This window comes from Orbicella faveolata, unplaced genomic scaffold, assembly GCF_042242905.1.
Source record: "Orbicella faveolata isolate gen_17 unplaced genomic scaffold, um_ofav_v1 contig_36, whole genome shotgun sequence".
Taxonomy (NCBI): domain Eukaryota; kingdom Metazoa; phylum Cnidaria; class Anthozoa; order Scleractinia; family Merulinidae; genus Orbicella; species Orbicella faveolata.
This window is the reverse complement of record NW_028301565.1, coordinates 16,366,717-16,375,387: the sequence shown is the minus strand read 5'-3', so window position 1 is coordinate 16,375,387 and position 8,671 is coordinate 16,366,717. Positions and strand designations below refer to the sequence as shown.

Below are 8,671 nucleotides of genomic sequence, written 5' to 3'. Positions count from 1 at the left end.
GTTCCGTGATCGCATCGGATTAATCAGCCACCTTCCTAAATATGCAACCAACGGTCAGTGACTTGGAGTCATAGTCATGTGTAGGAGTGTTTTGTGCATGATTTTGCTCGATTAAGGCTACAAGTAACGTACAAGTGATAACTATATTATTATTTATTTTGCAAAAGGACGTCAAGAGCAATTTACAAGATATCAGCTACAGTGAAACTTGTATTAAGCGGACACAGTTGGGATACTCACTGGTGTATGCTTATAGAGGGTGTCCGCTTAATAGGGGTCCGCTTAGTACAGGTTTCAATGTAGAGGCAAAACCTTTGAATAGTTACAAAGAAAAGTCTGCCTTGGAGAAGGGCAGTGTTGAGGGGTATCCAACGTAAGTTAGACAATCTCAGATAGTGCAGAGCGTAGTACAGAGCACTGACACATACCGTAAATCCTCGAATTAGCGCCCGGCGCGCTTATTTCAAATTTAGAAGAAAACGCGGGACGCTTATTCGAGGGGTCGCTTATTTAATTTGTCCCAAATCGTGGTCATGTATGATCGCTTTTTTTTTTAAATATATGTATGTGTCAGTTCCTCAGAAGGATCCTGTCTCTCTTGAATTAAGAACTACGAAATATAACCCCTTTAGCCGGTCTAGGCCTGCTGAATAAGGTTGGTTGAGCTTAAGGCAATGACTGATCAGCAGATCTTCACTACCATCCGCTGCGACGGTCAATGTGCAGTGCTTGAATGAGTCGATATTCACTTGCTTGTGATTGAACACGACCAAAACTATACATCCTTTGTTGTCTTAGCACTCTTCCATAAACCAGGGGAAGGGAACGGGTGCTTATTCGAGTAGAGGCGCTTATTTTAAATTTTGGCTTATAAGAGGGGCGCTTATTCGAAGGGGGCGCTTATTTGAGGGGAGGCGCTAATTCGAGGATTGATGGTGGCAGACGTGCAGGTTCCCAGGCCACCTCTGCTAACATCCAGTGGAAAAGTTTCGAAAAAAATGGAATACATTCAGAGGTATTCCTCTTTGACGTTTTAACCAGAACGATCGAAAAACCGAGGTACCATTTGCTTTTCTCGCACAGCTCCTGACCTTGATGGAATACGGAATGGTTCCAGTTCAAGGTTTCATATGCTGTCAATTGGTGCATTCTCATCCCATCTCATTTCAGTTGTTGAAAAGTTGTGCTGTTCCATTTGACAGAAAGTTCACACCACGCAAATGGAAAGAGCTCTTAACAGTGTATGGGCGTTCTTTTGTCCAAGGCGCAAAAAAGGAGGACGAGACATTACCGGAAGTATAAACCTAACTGCTGCTCCGAACTATAAGAGAGTATAGTCGTTTTTATCTAATTTCTTGTGATGCTAGGCTGTTGGAAATTGTATTCAGCGAGTTGTAGGCTCAACCTCCAAATATACGATCTATTTAATCAACTAACCAAGTAATCCGGCACATAAATGAACGGCGAATCACAGTGGCTAAAAACGGTGAAGAAGTTAGACTCAAAACGTCCAAATCAGCGGCAAGGCTGGCCAAGAATGTCAAACACGGCAAGAAAATACAACAAGGATGAAAATCTGGTAAATTACGACAGCGAAGTTCAAATGTACGCGCGTGCACGTTCTGGACCACGATTGGCTAATTAAAATAACCTGAAATCACGCGCGCGGACAAAAACTCTTTCTAAGGTGAGAGGGGTGAGTTCAGAGTTCGTAAAGTTGTGTGTATAACTACGATGATCAGTCATATCTTCATATCGGCTTTCTCCGCAGCTCAAATATATGATCTTTCACATATTCACCTGTATTTCGCAACAGTGTTGGGCGCAAAATGTTGCGCACGTTTGGCCACCCTCTTACGACGTGTTGCGAAGTCGCAACAGGGTGACAAACGCGCGCAATATTTTGCACCAAATAATGATGCGATATGTTGCGTTGAAAATGTTGCGATCATTTGGCCGGGGCTTTAGTGAAGCGGTGTATGACGTTTGCAGACTCCAGACTGCAGAAGTCCCATTGCCATTTCGTAACCTGAGCGCTAGTCAGGCTAACCCGATAGCTATTCAGGCTAACTGGAGTGATATTTAGGCGAAACTACGTGATTTTCAGGCTAACCTAAATGATATTACGGCTAACCTGACTGATATTAAGGTTAACTGCAGCACTATTTAGGCCTAAAATGATATTCACCCTGTGGTTTTTTCCCAGTGATAGCCAGTGACAGCGACGGAACAGTTTACAAGTACGGGTAGACATCAGTAGTCACTACGTGAATAGTTTTATCAGGATAGTTATCTTGTGGAACTCTATGCCTAATATATACCACTTAAGATGAGGATTCTCTCTAAAGTTTTAAAAATCAACTGATATTAAAAAATGCCACGTTTTTCGATCTTATAACGTCTTTGATGCAGACAGTATTCGAAGTGACAAAATTATCTGTCCTAAATGCCGCCTCTGTAATCCCTCGCGTGCTCCTGTTAATCTGTTTTTTTTTTCTTAATTCTTTTGTGGGTGGAATACGGGTTTAAAGTTCAAAGTGGTTAGGCAGTTAGGCCTTGTGGTGGACTTAAGTTCTTTTGTCTAGACAGACAGACAGACAGACAGACAGAAAGACAGATAGACAGACAGAGAGACAGATAGACAGACAGACAGAAAGACAGACTGACAGACAGAAAGACAGAAAGACAGACAGACAGACAGACAGACAGACAAACCTGCTACCAGACGTTCTTTTTACTCAAGTGGACTCTTGCGTATTCATCCATTCATTCACTTACTTACTCACTCACTCATCCACTCACTCACTCACTCACCCACCCACCCACTCACTCACTCACTCACTCACTCACTCACTCACTCACCCACCCACTCACTCATTCACTAACTCACTCGCTCACTCACTCATTCATTCATTCATTCATTCATTCATTCATTCATTCATTCATTCATTCATTCATTCAAGTTATTTCTGATTCATACTCTTCCTCTTTTCTTCCAAGCTTTAGGGATTTAAAATTTTAACGCCTGGTTTTGGACTGGCACTAGTTACGCACGGGAAATCATATCATTTTCAAAGCAAACTTTCCCTCGTATAAAATTCACCAATAAGCTTAGCAAAACGCTCCAAAATAGCATTCCTCTAAACATCGCCTTCAGCAATCCCTTAGCAACTGCTCTAAATCTTTAGTTAAGAAGGATCCCCTTTAAGTCTTTTACTTTTTTGAACTAGCAAACTGGATTCTTACCACTCCCTAAAAATGCGAGGGATTACCTTCTTCCACCAGTGAGCAAGCGCCAGTTTACGCATGTTCAAAGTGCAATGTTTCTCACTTAGTGTGTACCGAGGGCAAGTCAAAGAGGTCCCATCTTCATGAAATACTCGATCAAACGGTCATATTAGAGTGTATTACTCGTCATCTTAGTAAAGCTTCTTCAACAGAAGCTTCATCCGTGCAAGTTTAACTGTGCTCAGGGTCAAACAAGAAACACTTTTATACTGATTCGTTGATTGAACTTATTTAATGAAATACTATTTACACATTTACATCAAATTCTCCATCAAAATAAAGCAAGCGGAACTTCAGCCTACAACTGTCTTGAACTGTACAGACAATTTATTTCTTTTGTTTTTACTAACAAGCTCATAAGACTTCCAGTTCACAAGTCTCTGAAGTAAAGATTAGGCAGAGAGCAGACAGTCCATTCTTCCACAGGATTTGCTTGTAGAAAATGACCAAATTGACAAGCTTCCTGTTTTAGTTTTAATGCTGCCAGGTCTGTTTCACAGACTGAACTCTGCCTATGAAGGCTAATTTCATTGTCATGGAGAAGTCTGTAACGAATTAGAGACAAAAAGGTTAAGCAATTAAACTTGGATAGCTCAGTTAAGGCGCGGTGAAGTTAAAGAAAGTGAATAGTGCGCGACAAAGCAAACAAATGGTTTAATGATCCTGACTAGGAAACATTACGTTACCACTGCCAAAAGTAGCTAATATCAGGAAGGTAATTATCGTGTTTTTACACGTTTACTTAAAAAAAAAAATAGCATATCAAGCCTAATAACGGCTGGATAAGATTGGGAAGTGCATTGTACCCAAATATTCGTGACCTCCATTTTTCTACCACGTGTTTTGTTTCTCCGTAAGTTGTCATAAGGTAACCGTTGTCGTTTAAAATAAAAGTTTAAATGACTTAATAGAAACAAAAACTCACCTGAAGTTCCTGTCTAGAAAATTGCATCGCTCGTCTGTAATATTAACTGCAATTTCCTCAAGGAAAAGCTTTCGCTCCAAAGCTTTCACCTCTTCCTCCATTCCAGCAACCATGCAATCTGCTTTGGCTGTCTCAGTGTCAGGAATTGAGTCAGTGTGGAGGCATCTTCGGTATTGATCGAGTAAGCTACAGAAACGTGAAAAGAAAAAGAACCTCTTTTTAATACCCTGGGCATTTACACCTTAGTTTATGAGGGGACAATTATCTTATGAAAGAAGAGATCATGATCTAAGCTAACCATAAGCGTGAACTCAGATGTGTTCCCGCGCGTGTAACGATTTCCTTAACCAACGGAAGCTTGGAATAAAAGAATCGAGTAGCTCTGGCAACGATAATGACTTCAGACTGACTGCAATCGATCTTTTCTATAAGACTCCGGCGAGCGTCCATCCTCGCAAACGGCAAACGCAAAAAGGGCGGGAAGGGATTGGAGCGAAGAGATTTCTTCTCGTGTGCGCAACGTGTGCCCCGCACCCTTTTCTTTTTCTAGTCCCTTCCCGTGTTAAACTCGCTTCTTTAAGCCGAACACACTACTAATAAACTTACTCATTTTCAAGCTACAGTTGTTCCTGGAGACGAGTAATACATTCCTCTGCTTCTTTTAACTGCTTTCTTAGCTTTCTGTTGGACAAAAAAAGTTCGTTATCGACTCGATAACGTAGTTTTCAAATTTTTAGTGCTTTCAGTTGGTGAAACATTTTTAATTATGGTCTTTTTTTGGAATCGGAAAAACGTGACTGAATACCATAAAATTTCACTTGCCTTATGTAATCCTTTTTCTCTTTTCTCTTCGACTTATAAGAACTCCAAGCTAGTCCCATTTTAACTGTTCACGTTGAACTTCTCAAACAAAATTAGAGAGCTTTAAAAGAGACGGCTAACAAGACGCTTCTCTGTTTGCGAATAAAGTGTTTTACATTGTGACATAACAAAGGAGAGGAAAATGCGCGCGTTGCAATAAGCCAATCAGATTCAGCCACAACAGCCGTCATTCAAGCGCGAGCAACACGGCGAACAATGAGCATATCAGGAGTTATATATCGGTAAGTAACGGATAACATGAAAAAAGAAAGGAAGAAGGTTTCTGAGCAATTGACACAAATGCGCAAGAAAAAGGAATCAAAAGATCGTTGGATTGCTAAGATTGTGAAGATGTCGTAACCGTTCTAGCGCGCGCAATACTTGACAGTTCTTCAGTTCGCGGATGGCGCATCTACAAAAATAGACTTTCTAAAAGTCCTTTCCAATAAGTCTTCCCTGGCTTGTTGGTTTCGCCGTTGAAAAGGACTTTTCTCACTTGCAGCGCGCCAAATTTACCGGTGGATTTTTCCACCGGTGACGTAAATACACTTTAACCAATGAACAAACAAATACTGTCTTAAGGTGGCCCGTACCAGTTTTCAGGTTTTTGACGGCTCATAACTTTGTAAGAAATGAACAAAAAGGCAGATCAGGGCCACTGTAATATTTTTGTAGGTTTGGATTATATTATAAATAAGTTGTTATTTTGTCGTCAGCAGTTACCATGGCAACATTCTAAAAGGATTTTCCAGACCTGATTTTTCGCTTATGTCACTAATAACTAAAAAATTAACCCGGTGACCCCAAGTTTTTTTTAATCAATAGCTTTTGGCATCTGAAAATGAAAATGCACGACAATTTTAAAATAATTTTACGGAGCCGATTTCTTGTAAACTTGGAAAAACGACAATTTGCACAAAGTACAAATTTCCCTCCGGAGAATTTTTTTATTTCTTTTCTGACGCTTCCTAATAATAATAATAATAATAATAATGATATTATATTAAAACAATAAAAAGAAGGGGTCACCGGACTTGTTTTCATGTAAAAGCCGTCGCGAGTTCCGTTACTCCCACGCGCGTAGACGCGCATTCAAAAATCCAGACTTTATAAGATCAGCAGTTGCTCATGAGCTGTCTTGACTACCACAGACTGCTTCGTGTGCCCACGCGGGCGAGCGGGCTTCGAACAGGCGCTTTGTTTTGTTTGCTGCTAAAACTTCATTTACAGTTGTAGTTGTCGTTAAAGACAACCTCCTAGGCTTACTCTGTTGGATTTTCACACAAATTCTTGGTAGATTTGTTATGTTTTGCGAGTCCTTTATACGCTCCCGGTGGTTGCACGATCGACCGAGTTTCCTTTGAAATTTGGGAAACATCGAATTCCCGGAACAATTTTTCTTAAATACACAGAATTGACTAAAGTTGCTCTAGCAGGTAAACCCTCATTTATATGCGAATTTCGTCTCCAACAGTACAAAGTGACCTTGCGCGAATAAAGCCGCGCGCCGCCTTATTTGTTTTCGTCTTTCGGGTTTTAAATTTCCCGCCTCTATCGTACGTGTTACTCACGCGTGACGCACGATGGTAATCTACTCCCCGCGCGAGAAAACTGGTACCAGCCGCCTTAACGTCATAACGTCGCGCGCGATCAACGACACTTCTCGCAGAGCAAATGTCTGCTGAGTTCATATTACTATGAACTTTTGTTCATTTAGCCTTTGTCCTCGAATACCGTCACGGTTATGAATTTTAAGGAAGCAATTGGCTATGGCCTATCCAAGCCTAATTTCACGGCGTTGAAAGAAGGACAGAGAAAAGCAATGGAAGGCTATTTATCTGACTAATACGTGTTTGTCAGCCCACTGACAGAATCGGGAGTCTGTGTTTTGAGGTTCTTACGTGATCCGGATCGTTTGGTTAAGTTTGGAGCTTTTGAAGAAGAACAGAGCCATTCGTTTACTTTGTGTAATTGTCATACTTTTAGTTGATTTAATGAATGACCAAGTTTCTTCTCTGCAAAGAAACGGCATCGCAGCAAATTCAGTTGCATCGGCCGTTTAATGACTTTCGCGTCTTCGTCGTCGTCGTTTCTTCGATTCTAGAGAGCTTTACAGAATTAAAGCTCTCCCCGACTAATTCCGTTTTCTTAACTGAGTTAATTTGAATTCTTGTCGCTTATAGCATTTATCACGCAGCTCTCCGGTCGATCAGGACATCCGGTTAAAACACGTATGGGAGTCTTTTTACTCCTTTTTAGGAGGCGTTACTCAATGGAACAGTTTTCACCGTTTGTCAATATTGCTGACTACGTTAAACATACATGCACTGTACACAAATAGTTTCATTTCAGTTTAGAAGACTACTCGAAAAAGGTTTGGCTGTGCAAATCACGTCTGCTTTCGCGACGATCGCGCGCGGTGCACACGAAAAGTGAGAAATGTCACCTTCGCGCCATAAAGGTCGACACACACGAGGAAACTGGTCCGTGCGATTATTCCCCGCAACTAGTCGCGGGGACAAGTCCCATCGTGTGAACTAGCCACTTTAACCACAAAATCTAGTCGCAGGGACTAAAATTTGGTCCTAGCGACTAGTCCCACGAATTCAAATTGGTTTGAATTTTTGGGACAAGTCCCTGCGACTTGTTCCTCAAAACGCTTCGTGTGAACTGTTCGTGAGACAAGTCCCTGCGACCAGTCCCTTCGTGTAAACTCTTCAGGGGACTACTCGCAGGGACTAGTCCCCTCGTGTGTGCCGACCTCGCTCTGTGCTCTGAAGCCCACCTTTCGCGACCTACGTCGCTCGCGCTTGCGACTTCGTGGCTCGAGATTTATACTTCGAGATTACTTCGTCGCTCGAAATCATCTTCTCGCTTTTGTTTTTTTTTTCGCTTTTTTATTCGTATTCCACTTTGATCATTTCCTTTATCATCGTCAACTTCTTTTTGCGTTATATTTACAATCATCAAACGTTCTAGATTCTACTTTTGAATCCTATTATTTTCCTCTTATTGTATTGTGATTGTATCAATATCTAGCAAATAAATGATCCTGCTACGTCGTAAAACAGAGCCATCATTTTTCCCTGGGGCAGTTTAAAATTCTTTCAGTCGTTTGATCGCGAGAGCAGACTCTACGCGCAACGATTGTGATCACTGGCAAGTTACATTTATACCCGGGGGGAAGGGGGGGGGGGTACTGTCACATATGGGCTATATAGGTATGTGCCGCTGTGAAGGGTATGGTTTTCAAGCAGTTTACTCTAGGATAGGATATATAAATCAGAGCATTTGGGTCTAGAATAGGGTATCATTTTTCGCGAAACTGACCAGTTGTTTGAAGATTTTATGTAGACTAAGGAAACCAGGAATTGCCACTCAAAAATATAAAAAAATCAAATCGGTAAGATTAAATTTACGCAAATAAGCCTCCACAGTGTCGATAGATGCCGGGGCGATCTGGGGAGTTTACTCTAGTATAGGGTAGCAAAATTCAGCTGAACTAGCTCTGGTTTAGGCTAAGGGTTACAGGGTCCCAGACGGCACATCCCTACCCAGAAATTCCCAAAGTACCCCCGGACATTTATATAAAGTAAG

The 8,671-nt window shown here is 41.4% G+C and overlaps 1 pseudogene across 1 annotated transcript; it reads right to left on the bottom strand.

Moving 5' to 3' along the window:
• Nucleotides 1–2,501: 2,501 nt before the first annotated feature.
• LOC149102435 (uncharacterized) lies at nt 2,502–6,064 on the bottom strand (annotated as a pseudogene). The gene is made up of 4 exons (XR_016202477.1): nt 5,032–6,064; nt 4,820–4,890; nt 4,214–4,399; nt 2,502–3,833 (listed from the first exon to the last, which is right to left on the bottom strand). The product of XR_016202477.1 is annotated as an uncharacterized LOC149102435 (transcript).
• Nucleotides 6,065–8,671: the final 2,607 nt, after the last annotated feature.